Source organism: Pelodiscus sinensis, chromosome 3, assembly GCF_049634645.1.
Source record: "Pelodiscus sinensis isolate JC-2024 chromosome 3, ASM4963464v1, whole genome shotgun sequence".
Lineage (NCBI taxonomy): Eukaryota > Metazoa > Chordata > Testudines > Trionychidae > Pelodiscus > Pelodiscus sinensis.
Window position 1 is genome coordinate 132,985,057 of NC_134713.1, and position 16,968 is coordinate 133,002,024.

At 44.7% G+C, this 16,968-nt stretch overlaps 1 protein-coding gene and 1 pseudogene across 4 annotated transcripts in view; both read left to right on the plus strand.

The window, feature by feature from the left end:
- KIF26B (kinesin family member 26B) overlaps positions 1–16,968 on the plus strand; it is a 433,122-nt gene that overhangs the window by 308,566 nt on the left and 107,588 nt on the right. The window lies entirely within an intron of this gene.
- LOC142827986 (small nuclear ribonucleoprotein G pseudogene) lies at positions 418–15,836 on the plus strand (annotated as a pseudogene).

Below are 16,968 nucleotides of genomic sequence, written 5' to 3' on the forward strand. Positions count from 1 at the left end.
TCTTCAATTTTATAGTGTCCAATAAAAAGGATTTTAAAATAATAATATCCCTCACTGCGATTTTGTGAACCCCTTCAGTATCTGTGAACACAGCATACACTATCCTAGTACTGTACTTCCTGGTGAAGCAACATGTACCAAGTCATGGCATGTCTTGGCTCTCTGTTCAAATGAGTTGCCTTTCTTCAAAACACATATCCCAGGATATGCTTAAATGCTAAGTCTCTACAATTTGGCACACCTCATTATTTAAAAATGTGAAAAACTTCATTGACAGTTCAATTAGAAACTATTAGAGCAGATTGAAAACTTTCCAACTATACAGCATTTTCTGATAAAAATGTTCAGTCAAAACTTAATGTTTCCTTGGAAATGTGTCAACTTTGATATGTCTTTAATTTTAGAAAAATAATTCTGGAAGATTCTTTTCGGCCTTATCATAATGTAGTATTTTGATTTTTTTTAAAAAGTTTACTAATTTACTTTTTAATATATTGTTGTAAATTGTATTATAATTTTAAAAGTCTGAAGCAGAAGCAAACATTTTGGTTTTATGAAAACAAAATGTTTTAGTGGACCTCATATGACATTTTTGAAAATATTGAATTTTTGTTTTGTTTCATTCCAATTTGGAACTAAAACAAATTTTGAAATATCAGAATTTCCCATGGAACTGACATTGAGTTATGTTTAGTCTAAGAGTGAAGGATATGTTGATGCCACAGGTTCAGTCCGCGAGAAGGAACGGGAGGCGGTTGTGTGGGGATGACTGAGAGGGTACCGTGAGTAAAACGCACCAACCTGAGCTGAAGAAGTTCATGGACAAGAAGGTGTCACTGAATGGTAGCTGACATGTCCAAGAGATATTGCAAGGGTTTGAACCCTTCATGAATCTAGTGGTTGATGAGTGTGTGGAGATGGCACAAGGTGGACAACAGAACAATATAGGGATGGTGATAATATGAGGAAACAGCATCAATATATTAGAAGCTTTGGAATGAGTACAGTTTAATCAGTGAACTCCTGCCGAATGCTGTGATAAACCTTTTTTTTTTTCTTTTCTTTTTTTAAACTCCAGCTATCCTGTTAACTACTGAATATCTTTTTCAGGAATGTACCTTCCTTGTGTAAACTTATTTTGATTAAATACATTTTGCAATGGTTAACATTAAAAAAAAAAGAAAAGAAAAAGAATGACCCTTTCAAAAATGTAGCAGCTATTGTTAAACAATGTATTTGTCATCTTTCATATTTGGGAAGGACCATCAACTGCACATTTTGAAGCAGAACCCAGATTGCAAATATCCTGAAATTTAGGGGAACATGGGTTTAGTTCAGTGCATTATATAAAGTGAGAGGCTATTTGCAAAATTCGATTCCAGATCTGAGATTCGAATTTGAACATTCACACACAGAATTCAGGGATGTTCAAATTTTGTTTTGTTTTGTTTTTGTCTAGGCACATCTCCTAATTGCCAGACCTACTTCCTATTTGCTTCGGAAGTGCTCATGGTTTTAAGGCATTGAGCTTCTCCAAGAGTTGCTCAGCACTTTGTAGTATCTGTGGGCTGTAGTATCTACAGTGTAAAACATGAAGTAGAAAACTTGAGAGACAGATCGTTCTTATGAATTAACCTGATTAATAATAAGGCCACAGTCCTGAAAGAAAAACTCCTCAGGCAGATCCTTGTGCTGCAGAGAGTTCCATTGATGTCTATAGGGCTCTTTATGGGAATAAGTATCCACCTATGCAGAACTGCTTGTAGATTCAGGGTATAAGGATGCTCAAAAGATAGTTTAAAAGTCTCAAAGGGGTAGCTGTGTTAATATGTAAAAAGTGAGGTTTGCCCACAGAAGTTCATGATACTATACAAAAGATAGTTGTAAGAGGCTGTACAAAACAAAAGTTTAAGTTCAGTAGGGAAACTCATAATGAAATAGAACGATAATATAGATTCTGCTCTGCAAAATACTTGAAGGAGGCTTGGAATTGTGGCTCCTAGACTCTGATATCAAAATATTTCTGACCCTGAGGACAGGAAGATACTTATCACTTTGAAACATTTCGGATTTGTAACTGTGGGTAAATGCTGCCATTTCAACAGCAACCAAAGTTCATCTGATGTAGATGAATCTTAGAGTCAGAACAGCTATGGTCTGCAGGCATCATATCTATTGAGTGAATTAAAAAGAAACCTAACTCCCAGATGGGCTAACAGAGAGTGGTTGAGTTAATCGCAGCTGGACATCATTATTACATAAATCTCACTTTCCTCCCTTTGGCTAAGTCCATCTGGTCACTTGCAATATTTTCACACACATTTCAGAAGAAATTGTAGCCTGTGGATGTTCATGATCTTAGAGGACTGTAAATTAGCCTTAATGTGCATGTCAGTGAGCTATACCGAAAGGGTTTGAACCATAGACCAGAACAATTCTGAAGAAGTTATTACAATCTGTCAAGTCAATAATTCACATTTTAGAAAAACTGTAAGTACGCATTTACAACTTCGATTCATTTTACAATCTATCAGGCCATTAATCAGAACTTTAAAAAAATCCCTAATGCAATTTTACATAATCTGTGTTCCTATGTTTTGACATGGGAGGCTGTAGCAGCTCAATTAAGGTATCAGGAGGCCTACTGAGGCTCTGTCTACAGTGCCTCTCAGGTCAGACTAGGTGGCTTGAATAGCAGCAAGCACCGAAGTGCTGCATTTTGATTCCCTTAGGTGGATGCTGCAGGCACCAACTAAAAGATTCCTAGTTTGAAGATGCCATGGAGGAGTTCCAGAGCAGCACATTAGTGCACACTGCTATTTGCAGCCCTGAACTCCAACCTACAATGCAGTAGTCACATGGGCGAAGTCCCAAATGGTGAGGACATTCAGAGTTAGGACTGCCATTCCATTCAACAGGTATTCTGTTCTGTTGTATCTTGCTATTGCACTGTGTAAGGTATGCTGGTGATTATTTTGTGTTCTGAAGTACTGGATGGAGACCATACTCCTTACACTCTCCGGGCACATTGGAGAACATGAATGATGGAGAGCATTCATTTTACTTTGGGGGTCTGAACTACACCTTCAGTTGTATTTCAGCTTTTTTTGAACAGTAATACATGAGTAATACATGACATCGTGATCTCTGTGAACTGTCCTTTGCCTCCATTTTATTAATGGAATGAATCAAACCCCCACATCCAACTATGCCAAAATTTGGAGATACTTACAGTCTAAACCTAGATCTGGATCTTAATTTTGCCCATTGTAATTAAGATTCTTGGTGAGAATTAATTATGTCAACTTCATGCATCTTTGTTGGCTCATAAAAAACAGTTGCCCAGATTCCCTAAGTACAGTCATGATGACTTTCTTAAATGAAGTAGGGGAATAAAATGCCAGAGGTAATTTCAGGGTTAAATTCCTATTATTGAATTGCAAGAAAAATAATGATGGCACCTACTACTATTGATTTTTGCCCCTTAACATTGGTCTTGTGTCTTAGTGAGCTATATTTGTGGATTCTTCAATCTGGATAAATCCATTATTTGTATTAAACAGATTCAGTGCCATAGATTCCAAGATCTGCTTTAAAAGATTTGACCCATGAACTAAGGTGAGAAAAAACAAAGTGATCCAAATTTTGGTGTCAGTTACATCAGTGAACACATGGAGTTACTCCCACTCTGATCCAGTGGCCCGATTCTCTTCTCTTATGCACACAATTTACACTTATGTTTTATTTCTTACACACATGAATCTTCCTTATTCAAGAGAATATTTCATTTGCTTCAAGATACCACCATTCAATAGCCAGGAAGACTGAAAGGTTAAGCCATTTCTTTTTTACAACACTGCATTTCTATGGATTTAGGAATACAGATAGTTTGAAGTTCTAATTAAACTTCATTCTATACTACACATAAAAGGCACTACATCAGTGCTAAATATTGTTGAGCATTCTTTCCCCTCCCATGTATTTTATCTTGATTAGTTGTGCCTCCCCTTGATTACTTGTCCTACCCTGTCTTTTGCTGTGGGAAGAATCACTGTTCCACTTCTGAAAAATAGCTTTCTTCCTTTAAGTTCTTTCACTTTTTGTGGTGAGTGACAGAATGCTACCACACATCAGAAATCCCCGACCGCAAGGCTAATCTATGGTGGTGGCAGGCATGGAGAAGGAATGTTCCTAAAATGGAAGATACCTTTACTGCTTCCGAGAGCCATTTGCTTCTGCCATGTGTTCGACCTGTTCATTGACTTCTACATTCATGTGCACAGTCTGAAATGCTTGGCCACCCTTGACTAACAGTACCATGGGAGTTATCATGGCAGATTAAAAGATCCTTTGCAAAGGACTTAAGGGATGGATTTCCCAAAGGCTAAACTAGCATAACTCCAGTTATGTCACTGCAGCTGCACCCAGGGCCGGAATAAGTAAAATGTTCTGTGGGCCTTTGCCTAGCACCATCAGCTCTAGAAACACTTGCTTAGTTGATGCGGCGAGGAGTCCTGTGGCACCTTATAAACTAACTGAAGTGATGGAGCCTAAGCTTTTGTGGGCAAAGACCCACTTCATCAGATGCAGTCTATAAGGTGCCACAGGACTCCTCACCGCTTTTGCAGATTCAGACTAACACGGCTACCCCTCTGATACTTGCTTAGTTGATGCTCATGCTGACATCCCTGTGACATCAACATACTCAAATTGGTATCAAGGGGCAATTTGCAGCATGAGGAAGAGGAGGCCTGTACTCGAGAAGGGATGAAGCAGCCATGCCTTGTGACCTAACCCGAGAATGTTACAGAACTTCAGCGCGTACCCCTCTGAAGAGGTGTCCTTCAGCTGTTTACCAGCATCTCAGAGCCCTGCCTTCAGGTAAGCCAAGGAGTGACTATTATTGAGGCTTCCCCAAGAAGGAAAGGAACAGTAGGTTGCATGATCTGCAGACAGTGGAGATAGCGGAGGATATAATTTGCCGATTCTCTATTCCTGCTGTGATAGAAAGAACACATCTTGGGAGTCAGAGCCCAGGCTCAAACGGTTGGAAATTTAAAGAAATATCTCACCTTGGAAACAGAGTACAGTGATTTTGGAAATCAGTGATACAAAATCTTTCTGGAACCTACAATGCTGTTTTTGAAAAGTCACTTTTCAGTATAGGATCACACTGTTTGCACCATCTTATTCATTTATATCAGTAGTGAAAATGGCCTTTGCAAATAAACTCTCTACTTTCCATTGGAAGGGGATTTTGGAAGAAGAGAATGTAGTCACTATGGTTACATCTACACTGCAGGGCTTAACAAAAATTAGCTATGAAAATTGAGCAATGTCAATTGCGTATCTTATTTTGAAATAACTTATTCTGAAATTGGGAGTGTCTACACAGCACTTTTCTCGAAATAGAGCACTCTTCCTCCAACTTCCCTTACTCCTCGTACAATTAGGGTTACAAGAGATGGAGTAAGAAGTTATCCAGTTTGACAGTATTTTGACACTATTTGGAAATAACTGCCTGCTGTGTAGATGTGAACTAAGTTATTTTGGAATAGCGCTAGTTATTTCAAAATAGTGTTGCAGTGTAGACGTACTCTGAGTTTTTTCCATAGGATGGGTGCTTGAAAAGAGTTTTGCATAAGACAATCAAAACTACTTAATCCTCCTAAACTTGGTTCATATGCTGACAAGGCAGAGATAAAGTGGTTACCGGTCACTTGGCTTGTACTGTTTGCCCAATTGACTTGTTAATCTCAGGTTTTAAAAACCAAATATAAATGCATTACAAACCACTTTAGATTAAGCAGCTCAGACTGTATAGAGTTACACAGAGCGTTGTTTTAGAGTGCACCTGGAAACCAAGATAAAATAACTTGATGTAAGATCCAGCTTGAAAACAAAGTACCATTATGACAAAGCTTTGTTCTAATAAAACTCTGGTAATGGCCATTACCTGCATACTCAATAAGATCTTATTTTGTGTTTTGGTCGCAGAAGAAAGCTAATTATGTCTGATACAAAACCGATTTGCAGAACTCAGCAAAGTTAGGTTTTATAGACCTTGTGGACAGCAGCTGCAGGCTATCAATCTGGCCTCATGATAAATGGTTATGACATTTTCCACAGACACAACTTGCAAAGAAGGTCTTTTATTTATTCTCAAATGTTGAATTCTGCATTATTGATCAGGTGCCATTTGTTAAAGGTTGCTACTTGCTAGAAAGAATTACACAGCCCCTGAGCTACACATAACATAATGAATTATTCCATTAAAGAATAGCTACATTAAGAGAACATTAAGGTTATATGGTGGAGCACTCAACTCAGAAAATGATAGCCAAAGTTGAAGTCAATGGGAATTTTACCTGAATGAGGATTGCAGAATACTGCCAAGCATATATACCACGAATGCTAACAAGCAGTGAATGTTCTTCTATGGCATTTAGTTAGTTGTTTAGTCTGCTTTTATTCACAGACACCAGCATTATTTATTAGAGCATTTTACAAGGCAACAAGCAAGTGGCTGAGATAATTAGTGTTAAAGCTGACTAGGCCGATTGTTTGGCCGTTTCAAATTGCTACACTGTTGCATTTAGCAGGCTAAAGGGTCAATAGTGGTGTTATGCTGTAAACCACAGCTGAGAATACAGAAGAGGTTTACCACTCAATGCAATGGTAGACAAGTTCAGTTTTTCAAGTTAGCAGCTCTGTTTAGTTCTCCTCTGGGCGGTCATGTTTCATCTTCTGTGTTATCCTTTTATGTGCCTTTCTAGCCCCATATCCTCTTGCGTCTGTTAGTAACAGGGCTAAATTGTACCTTCAGATTCACTAGTGTATATCCAGAGTGACAACATGCAACTACTCTGGATTTACATCAGTGTAACTGATAACACAGTTCAGTCCAAAATCTGTACCACTAGAAGCAATGCTTGCTGGCTTCCAGTGAGTTAGGGCCACATTAGTTTCAGATTTGTGTCCCCTAGAATTCCATTGACTTCAGTGGGATGGCAGGGTTGTAAGTGAGGGCAGAATTCAAACACTAATAAGGGCCAAATTCTGGCTTCTCTCTTTAGGAGTCTGCAACGCCTTATGCAGTGAGTGGTCCCTTTGACTTCAGAAAGGCAGCAGAATGTTGGCGTATTATTCATCTATTGCATACCTTGTGTTAGTGCTCCATAAATAAGATTTTAATAATTGATTATTTGGATTAGAGTCTGAAGGTCACAGCAAACATGTAAACCTGAGCTCAATAAAAGATAGTGAAGAAAAATGTCAGTTAAAAGGATTCCACACCTGAGAAGAAGGCTACGGCATGTGTAGGGGAGAAAAGATCCAGGTTCTGTTTCCAGAGCATCCACAGGCATCTTATGTTGCTTTGGATAACTCACTTAATCCCCTTAATATTCAGTTTTCCTGTTTGTAAAATTATGATAAGGAGACTTCCCTCATGTGCATGTTATGAGGCTCAATTAGGGTTGCTAACTCTCCCGCTCATGCCCTATCTCCCAGGAGCAACCTCAGCCAAACCAGTCAGGCGAGCCGGGTGAGGCAGTGGAGTGAAAGCAGGCTCCTTTTACTCTGTGCCACTCCTGTAAGCAGCTAGCATCATCCCTATGGACCCAGGGGTGGTGCAGGGAGTCTTTGTGCTTTGCCTTTACCTGGTTGCAATGCCTTTACCATTGGTTGGGAGCTGTGGCCAATGGGAGCTAAGGGGGTGGTGCCTGGTGGTGCCTGCAGGCAGTGGTGCATGGAGACTCACTGACACCCCCACCTAAAAAAAGCTACCATGTTAATACTTCAGTTTGCAAAGCACTTCTCATGCTGTGAAAGCAAATACAGTAGACATATGATAATCTGGAACCTTTGGGACCTAGGTGGTACCAGATTATCATATATGCCGGATTATCAGGAGGTACTATAAACTGATATATATATATATATATACACATAGTATATACTGTATATAAAGTGTTTTTAACCCTTTTTATTGTAGCACAAGCACTGTCCAGTGTCACACAATGCCAGTGGCAGACTGACTTGGTCCCGTCCGGTTTCGCTCAGTTCAGCTTCTGCCTTGTGACTCCTTTTCTGCCGAAGCTCACTCACTAGGCTCTTGCCATTTTGATGCTGGACTCTCAGGAGTGCCGTACAATTGGATGCCAGTCTATTGGAGTTTTACTGTTGTTAAATTTCCTGTTATTTTCCCATAGCCTTAATCCCCAAAGCTTCTTCCCAAAATCCTGGCTGCACAGTACATACCTTTTTAAGGTTGTTATGCCACTTTCAGAGGTAGGGTTCCTGTGTTGTGTACACAATAATACACAAACCATGTCACCTTATATGGAAATGTCACCTCCTTGGATTTATGTTCACTTCATCCAACAATGCTATTTTTCGTGCTTGTTTTCTTCTGGACAAATGCATATTGGTCTAGCACTTTGGAAGGTTTTTTTTCCTCCCATTGAACTCCCTAATCTTTTCCCCACTCAGTACCTTCAATCACACCCCTCTTCTAGTGAATATTATTATCAGTTTTCACTCCCTTGCTCTGCGCTTACTTTTTCACACTTATCTACATTAAACGGTAATTTGTCACCTTTTGCCGCTCAGCTTTAAATAATGTAAATCCTTCTTATCCGATTGCGCTACTGCTCATTATTTATGGTGCCACACAGTACAATGTTGTGTGCAGACTTGGAAATCTTCCTTCACACGTAATCATGGAGATCATTTGTATAAATAATAAAAAAGCCTATGCTTCTTTGTCTTTTCTGTAATACCTAAGCATTCTTTTGTCTGGCTAACACTTACAATAGAAGTTATCTCAAAGGCATGATTAACAGTGACTTGGAAATTGTTTTTTCTTTTTTCTCACTCTTTCCATTAAAATTCTCATTTGATTAAACAAGAAACAGAGCATGTTGTTAAATAGGAGCGCCTGGTCTCTGCCCTTGTATTTGAACACCAGTAATGAGAAACCCTGAATGCCCCTCTGTCTAGTTAGAAAATTAAGGTAAACTAGCTCCCGAATGTACCAGGCCAGTTATAATGCTTGTTTGCTTCACAAAGGGGACTCTGGAGTTTTTAGCAGTATTATTGAGTGCAGAGCAATGTATCATCTTAAGTACTCCGCAAGGGAAGTTTGAGATGTTGATGCTGTGAGAAATCCACTTGCTTCCTGCTGACCTTCCCAGATAGACACCGTCACACCAGGGATGGAGAGCCCTGATGCATGTGAAATCAGTAGGTTTCCAGGTGGGAACCCTGAATGTAGTGGAGCAGAGCTTGCTGAAGGCTCTGTACCTTGCAGCAGATTCAGTATTTCTGTGGTTGGTTACGCATTGACTAGACAAAAGGACCAGTGGAGTCCTCACTGCCCGGATACCCCAGTCATTACCCTTCTCGTGATGGGAACACACAAGGCTTCTGCTGCCTTGAAGTTATGTGGCACAGGCAGATAAGCTGTCTTTGGGGACATATACCTCCTTGGTCTCTGCAGATTTCTTTGGGGCACAGAATGCCCTTCCTAGGGGGTCCTTATAGGCAGCGTGTGACCTAGTACATACATGTGGAGTTGTTGTTCCTTCTGAGCTTTGTGTGTTTAGCATAAAATATGAATGCTGCCAGTCATCCTGTTCCACTCTTTGTCTAACGACCTTTAAACAATTTGTCCTAAAGGTCAGAACTATGATCAGAATGGGAGTATCCCCTGTGTGGTATTGGAGAGAGGCTTCAGGGGAACCATGTTAGAGCTATGACCGTGTGGAGGTTTGGGGAAAACTCCAGCCTAAAAGACCATTGAAAGTGAAATTATGCAGGAAAGCCAGTCAGTTTAGAAACCACAGGGAAAGTGGAGCCCTCATAAACATTTTCAAAATTCATAGTATGTAGTCAGACATATGTTTTGTTACATTTTTAATCAGAGCTGGAGAATATGTTCTGTACTGAAGGGGAGAAGTGGAGGAGAATTCTCCCTTGTTCTTGTGATTGGTAACCCTAGAGTATTTGGTATGCAAAGCTTCCATTGGCTTCACTGGTAGGGGTCTTCTAAAAAAATCTACAAAGTAGTTCTACAGGAGGCAAGTTTGAAAGCTTGTTCAGGAATGTTTGAACTGGGCTGTTCTGGTTTCTTATGGATATTCTGTAAGAGGTCTGATTTAAAGAAATGGTCAGGAGACGGCAGAATTCCATCTGCCACATATAATCTGGACTAAAATGTTGTGGGGCCTTTTGCAAGTGGACGTGTGTGTTGGGGGGGTTCGAGGGAAGGAGGCACAAGGACGCCAAGACAGATCTCCATCCCTGTGCTTGGGGAAGCCCTGGGCAACAGGGCTGTTCCCTCCATATTTCTTTGGAGCAGGGAAGAACCAAAAGGATAGTGCAGACAGAGTAGATGGTCCCCTATGTGTGGGGGAACTCAAGGAGGAATTATGCCTCCTGATGATATGATCCAAACTCCGCTGTCCCTAAGAAAAGACCCATAAGGTTGCCCTATTCATCATAAGGTTAATGAACCATCAGATGGCAATGCAACATCTCATGTGACTTGGCTGAAGGGACACTGTGGCGGCGTGTTGGCTACCCCCCCCAATCCTGCACTCCTGTCCTCAGCAAGATGAGACTCCGCCAGCCAATAGATTGGGTTTATTGCCTCTCCAGGATACAGCACAGCATAGATGTGATGTGGTTACAGGAGTCAGGGCCAGGCAGCCTCAGACCCCTTGGGGTAGAGGTCCACAGGCCCCTGACCCCTCAGTACTCGGCTTAGTCTCCTCTCTTCATGTCATCCCAGCCAAAAACTGCCCAGCTCCCAGGCCCTGCCCCCCAGCCAGGTGTCCGCCTCCGCCTCCCTTCCTTTGTCTCTCCCCCTTGGAAGAGCCTTTTTATCTGCTCAGGCTGGGACTAGGTGTCTGGGCTAATACACATGTGGGTGAGTCAGTGGGAATCACACATCATAGCATAGGGGAACCCCGGGTTACAGAGCAGACAGCACCCCCACTACGTCACAGATACACAAGCTGCTTTCAGGCAGTTTGTGGTACTCAGCATTGTCTCTGTACCATACCAAATGATAACAGAAGGCTGCTCCTTCTATGAGCAAGATCCAACTGGCATAGGCTTGGTCTTGTGAGCTGAAAGAGATTGCACCCTTGACTACTTATATTCCCTCTCATGGTTTTGTTTTTGTTTTCTTGTTCTTTCAGTTATATTACTTACAGAGACAATAATGTGTTGATGGCTAGGTATCTACAGGGAGTAAAATTGTTGCTGTGCAAGCCACATTAGGTTATAATGAATGAAGGTCTTCTATGCAGATTGCACACGAGTAGCTGGGAGGAACTAGTTACTATTTTGAAGGGGGAAGGCAATTTTGATACCAGTTATTATGAAATGATAGATTGCATTGCTCTAAGGAAAGGAAGGAGTGAGAGCAGCAGAATAAGGACAATAGGCCTGGTAAACAGATTTCAGTAAACTAAGAAAACTGGTAGGTAAGGCCCCATGGGAAGAAGTTCTTAGGAAAGAAAAGGAAGTCAGGAGACCTGGCATTTTCTCAGAGACAGTTTTAAAGGCACAAGAGCAAACTATCCCAAAGGAAGAAAAGACAGAAAAATACACTTGAACCTCCATACTCTGGGTGACCCTAATCTGGAAACACCTGTGGTATAGAGGAGGAAGTCTCTCTGCACGCTGCTGCTCCCTCCCCTCTCCCCCAGCAGGGGGAACAGCAATTCAGCAACACTTTCCCTGTGGCTTTTCCCCACTGCTTCCATAGTGCCTGGGAGTAGCATGCGGTGTGGAGCTACGTATGTCCCTCGGAATGGGGCACTAGGTAAGGGCCAGACTCCCTCATGCTCAGACCCTGCAGTACCTTCCCTGGCCTGGCAAATTCTTTAATCCGGCATACCCTATTTCCCAGGGTTGCCTGATTAAAGAGGTTCAAGTGTGAAAACAGGTCAATATGGCGCCATCAGGAACTCTCTAGTAATCTGAAAAAAATGAGGGAAGAGTAGAAAAATGGACGCATTGCTAAGGATGAGTACAAAAGAATACCACAAGCGTGTAGGGACAAAACCAGAAAAAATAACCCACAAAATTAGTTATATCTAGCAAGGGATAACAGGAGGCTCTATAAATATATTGGAAGCAAGAGAAAGACAAGCTCTTCTACTGAGTGGGGAAATAGAGCTAATAATACATGTGGTGTTTAATGCTAATTTTGCTTCAGTCTTCACTAAAAATGTAAATTGTGACTAGATCCTGAACATAATTGATGTTATCAACAAAGGGGAAAGAACAAGTTAAAGCCTATTTAGATAAGTTAGGCGTAGTCAAGTCAGCAGCACTAGATGACATTCTATGGTGCTTAAGAAACAAGCTGAAAAAAACTTGGAATTGTTAATGATATTTAGGAACTCATGGAGGGTAGGTTGCAGGGGACTGCAGAAGGGTAAACCTAGAACCTTTCTTTAAAAAGGGGAAACAGAGAATCTGGAGAGGGTTGATCAGTCAGCCTAACTATACTACTCAGAAACAAATTATTAAGCAACCCATTTGTAAGGACCTCGAGGATAATAGGGTAATAAGTAATAGTCAACATGATTTGTCAAGAACAAATCATGCCAGAACTACTAATTTCATTCTTGTCAGGGTTATTGACCTAGTGGCTAATATATTTTTGACACACTCCCACATGATATTCTGATAAGCAAACTAGGAAAATGTGGTAGATAAAATTACTGTAAATTGTGTGCAAAACTGATTGAAAGAGTAGTTATCAATGGTTCACTTCCAGACTTGGAGGACAAATCTAATGGAGTCTTGCAGGGATCTATCCTGATTCTAATATTAGTCAATATTTGTATTAATGTCTTAGATGATGGAGTGGAGAGTATGCTTATAAAATCTGAAGAGAATACAAAACTGAGAGGGATTGTTAGCATTTGGGAGGACAGGGTTAGAATTCATAAGGGCCTTAATAAAGTGGAGAACTGGTCAAGAAGATGCAGTTCAGTAAGGTGCAAATTGTAGAAGTTAGGAAGGGAAAAGCAGATGCACAACTATAGAATGGTGAATAACTGGGGAGGTGGTGGTATTAGTAAAAAAGGTCGGGGGGTTACAGTGAATAACACATTGACTATGAATCAACAATGTGATGCAGTTGCAGAAAGAAAAAAGCTATTATCATTCCAGGCATGTCATATACAGGACATGGGTGGTAGTTTTCCACTCTACTCAGCACTAGTGAGGGCTCAGCTGGAATATTATGTACAGATCTGGGTTCCACTTTCTGAGGTAGATGGAGACAAATGGGAAAAAGTCCAGAGAAGAGCAACAAAAATGATAGAAAGTTTAGAAAGGAATGAGAAATGGTTAGAAACTGGCAATACTTAATCTTGAAAAACAAAAGACTGAGAGGGAACCTGATGTGCCTTCAAATATGTTAAGGCTTGTTATAAGGAGGACAAGAATCAATTGTTTTCCATTTCTGCTGGAGGTAGGACAAGAAGTAATCAACTTATTCTGCAGCGGGGAGATTTAAGTTAGAACTTTTTAACTATAAGTATAATAAGCTTTGGAATAGGCTTCCAAGGGAGGTTGTGAAATCGCTGTCATAGGAGATTTTTAACAAGAAGTTAGACAAAACCTGTCAGGGAGGGACTAGATATGTACGTGCATGTGTGGCTGTCTATATCCCTATGTTCATCCTGTTTAAAAGACTATGATAAATTTTGTACAAAATATGCCTTATAAGGTGGCATTTGAAAACTCATAATTTGATTATTATTGTCCTGGTGAAATATGTGTGGCAATGTTCTCTGTAAAGTTATGAAATTCTACTCTGTCATTGCTAAGACATGTTCCAAGTATAGAAAAGCAGACACAAACTAATTCCTCGGAGACAAAAGGCAAACTGATGCCTCAGTCAGGTGATAACAAAGTCAGAGGGTACGTCTACACTACAGCACTAATTCGAACTAACTTAGTTCGAATTAGTTAATTCGAACTAAGCTAATTCGAACTAACGCATCTAGAACTAAAAACTAGTTCGAACTAGCGTTTTGCTAATTCGAACTAGCGCGTCCACACTGATTGGACGCAGGGGCGCATTTAAGGGCGGCTGAAACCGGTTCTAGCAGGGCATCAGGTCAGTAGTTGCTTTGTCGGGCTGCTGTCTGAGGCTATCTGAGGCTCGTGCTTAAAGGGACCCCCCCTGGACAGCCGGTTCTCAGCTTTTCCTGCTTGCTTGCCAACCTCGCCGAGGGACAGCAAAGCGTTGGTCTCTATGCCTGTCTGTGTCAGTGCTTCCCTTCGGGGCCGCCGCCGCAGGTGGCAACATGGAGCCAGAGCTCGCCCTGCACCTTCTGGTGCACTTTCTGGACTTGCTGCTGCAAGCCTGCCAGCAATGGCTCGAGGCTGCCTGGCACCACCTGGTGCACGTCAGCCCCCTGCCTCTCCGCCTGGCCGCCCTGGGGGCCGTGGAGGAGCCGCGGCGGTGCCCCGGCACCCGGCGTGCCCCGCCGCATCTGGCGTCTGGACACCAGCAGCGACTGGTGGGACCGCATCGTCCTGGAGCACTGGGAAGACCGACAGTGGACCCAGAACTTCAGGAGGAGGAGGGACACCTTCCTGGAGCTCTGCGAGTGGCTCGCCCCTGCTCTGCGCAGAAGGGACACTCGCATGAGGCCCGCCATCCCCCTCCAGAAGCGGGTGGCCATCGCCCTCTGGAAGCTCTCCACGCCGGACAGCTACCGATCCATCGGGAACCAGTTCGGCGTGGGGAGATCCACCGTCGGAGCGGTGTTCATGCAGGTATGGCACTCGTCGGCCACTGCGCTGGGGGCACAGGGGGGCTGCAAGGAGGGGATGGGCCGCCCCAGGGACAAAGGGGGGGGCGGGAGGAGGCGAAAGTGCCCCGCACCGGAGGGGTCGGTCTGTCCCGGCCGTACTACACGCTGCCAGGGGGGTTGCTTCCAGGAGTGGAGCATGGGGCACTGCCAGGGCACGAACGCTCCCATCCACCCGGATGCCCCACTGATTGGCGCTTTGCTGTGTCTCTCTCCGCAGGTGGTCAAGGCCATCAACCGGGTGCTGCTCCGCAGGGTGGTCTGATTCGGCGCCCTCGGCTTCCCCATCCGTGCCCCGGAACACCAGGCGTCCCGGTACGTCAACCGCAAGGGGTACTTCTCCGTGATCCTGCAGGCCGTGTGTGACCACCGGGGACAGTTCACGGACATTAATGTGGGCTGGTCCGGCAAAGCACACAACGCCCGGGTGTACCGCAACTCCTCCGTGTGCCAGCGGCTGCAGGACGGGACCTTCTTCCCCGACCTCCACATCAGGGTCGGGGACGTGGACATGCCCGTCTGCCTGGTGGGGGATGCCACCTACGCACTGCAGCCGTGGCTGATGAAGCCCTACACGGGGCACCTTAATCCCTCCTGCCAGGCCTTCAATGCCAGGCTGACCAGGGCCCGCATTGTGGTGGAGGGGGCCTTCGGGCGACTGAAAGCCCACTTTCGATGCCTCCTCACCCGTCTGGACCTGGCCGAGCACAACATCCCTCCCGTGGTGGCAGCATGTTGTGTGCTCCACAATTTATGTGAGAGAAAGGGGGAGGCTTTCCTGCCAGCCTGGATGGCTGAGGCTGACCGCATAGCTGGCCACTACGGTCAGCCCCGCACCGCCGCCGTCCGGGAAGCCCAGCGGGGGGCCGTCTGGATCCGGGAAGCCCTGCAGGAGAGCTTCCTGGTGGAGGAGGAGGACTGACCTCTTCCTTGCATGCCCCACTGGGGCCTTCTTCCACCCAACCCTCCTTCCCCTTTCCCCTCCCTACCTACTGTCAAATAAAGACACCTGTTTTTCAAACAAAAACGTCTTTTTATTTTACATAACTGGGGTGGGGGGAGGGAGGAAGAAGGATGGGACAGGGGAGGGGGAAACCTGGGATGAGGGAGCGGGGAGGGAAGGGAGGAAGGGAAAGGAAAGCTCAGGGGTGGGGGTCCGGCTGCCTCTCCCGTCTCGCAACACTGCGGGTCCGGGGGCGTTGGTGGGGAATGGTTGTGGAGGGTGGGGCAGGAGGGACGGGGGGTGTGGAGGAAGCAGGAGTGGGAGCAGGAGGAGGAGCAGGGGGAGCAGGAGCAGGAGGAATTGGGAAGCGGTCCAGCAGGCTCTGGAGGTGGCCTCGCAGGGCACGGCCCTGCTCCTCCAGGGCCTCCAAACTCCTCCGGCGCAGCCTCAGGTCCTCCTGGACCCAGTGGTCCTGGATACGGATCTGTTGCTCCAGGAACCGGAGGTGCCGCCTCTGGTACTCCTCTTGGTTCCTGGCTCTCCTGCTGGCCCGGGCGCGGGCGGCTGCTGCAGGCGGGGTGGTGCACCCTGCAGTCCCAGGTGCTGCGGCTGTGGTGAAACAAGAACAGCGGTCAATTACCTCAGGGGCCCAGGTGTGTGAAACCCAGATCCCCTCAGCAAGGCCAGGGCCCCTGCAGGATCCCCAGCTGCTGCTCCGTGGTGGGCAAGGCCCAGGCTCACGGTCCCGGGGCTCCCTCTCGCCCAAGCCCACCGTACACATAAGGGGAGCACGATGGTACTCACAGGTGGACGCCTCCCCGGCCTCGGACGACACAGGCGAGCGGCTCTGTGGGGTGCCTCGGGGGTCCCGGGTCCTGGGCAGGCTGCCGGCAGGCTCCTGGCTCTCGGAGCCCTCCTCCTCCTCCTCCTCAGTCTCTTGCAGCTGTCCCTCTGCCCTGGGGTCTATCACGTCCCGGGGGGCAGGGACGGCATGAGCCCCCAGGAGGCGGTCCAGGGCGTGAAAGTGGGGGCATGACTCCGGGTCGGCCTCTGGCAGGCAGGCCAACTAACTTTGTAGTGTAGACATACCCAGATGGACTGTCACCTGGTTAAGCCGTCATTCCTTGGTAGCAAAAGAGTTTATTTTTGGTAAAGAAACAGTTGGTAGTTCCC